At 40.3% G+C, this 1,162-nt stretch overlaps 1 pseudogene; it reads left to right on the top strand.

The window, feature by feature from the left end:
- The first annotated feature begins 557 nt into the window (after positions 1–557).
- On the top strand, positions 558–709 carry LOC142356391 (5.8S ribosomal RNA; annotated as a pseudogene).
- The last annotated feature ends 453 nt before the right edge of the window (positions 710–1,162 follow it).

Here is a 1,162-nt window from a genome sequence, read left to right as displayed (position 1 = left end):
CTAGTAGGCTAAGCGCAAGCCGAAACATCAACATGTGAAAGTCGTAGAATTTTGCAATCAAACTGTGGCTAGTACTGTGATGTTACTAGTAACCTTTTCTTACGTCATATGGCCAAGAGAGCATTTGAAGGCGAAACTTCTGCATGGGGAAGCTGCATCATGAACAAAAGTTTATATCGAGTATTATGTTGACGTTAGTAGGCCCTGGCCGAAAGCGCAGCATGTGAAAGGTATAGATAAAAGTTATCGTTGCAGTCAGTACTGTGTAGTTACTAGTAGCTGGATTTAAGCTCGAAGTGAGACACTGTTGGTGAAACTTCATCATGAGAACGTCACAAGCTGATCACGCTCTATGATATGACTAGTATTATGTTGCTTATAGTAGGCTAAGCGCAAGCCGAAACATCAACATGTGAAAGTCGTAGAATTTTGCGATCAAACTGTGGCTAGTACTTTGATGATGCTTGTAGCCAACCGAATTGGTTGAAAAGCCCAATAAGTAAGCTAACTTGGGAGAGCTTGTTGGAAACCAAATGCTACTAGATTGGTCCAAATACATCCTTCAACAGGGGATCACTTGGCTCGCTTTACGAAGAGGAGCACAGCTATATGTGTTAATTCGGTATGAATCGCAAGATTTGTTTACCGACCTCTCTAACGCAAAAGGCGGTCTCGGCTTCGGCTGTTGACTGCGTCCGATTCAGGGTTATATAACTCTCGATTGAACACATTGATGTTCTATTGTTGGTGCTTCCAATAAAATTGGAACACTTAAAGCAGAACCGATTCAAATAATAGCATTCTGATCAATGATTGCATTCCTTGATCAAGAACTGCTGGAGTCATTGTGATGGCGAATTTTCTTCATAAGAAAATTGCAAAGAGACGGAACTTAATGAGACTAGTATTATGTTGTTTCTAGTAAGCGGAAGCTGAAACAGCAACATGTGAAAATCAAGTTTTGTTCAATGATCTCGAGGCGATAAGTACTATGAAGCAACTAGTAGCCTAAGCATGACTCAGATTTGAGACAGTCAAAAAGACTGGCGAAACTTCTTCACATGAAAGTTACATAGAGAACTACAAATGTATACAGCGAGTATTATGTTGTTTCTAGTAGGCGAAAGCTGAAACATCAACATGTGAAAGTTGTCTGCAAACT

The sequence above is a fragment of the Convolutriloba macropyga genome, unplaced genomic scaffold, assembly GCF_964194025.1.
Source record: "Convolutriloba macropyga unplaced genomic scaffold, txConMacr16.3 SCAFFOLD_4260, whole genome shotgun sequence".
Lineage (NCBI taxonomy): Eukaryota > Metazoa > Xenacoelomorpha > Acoela > Convolutidae > Convolutriloba > Convolutriloba macropyga.
Note: the sequence above shows the minus strand (reverse complement) of the source record. Positions and strands in the feature narration are given on the sequence as shown.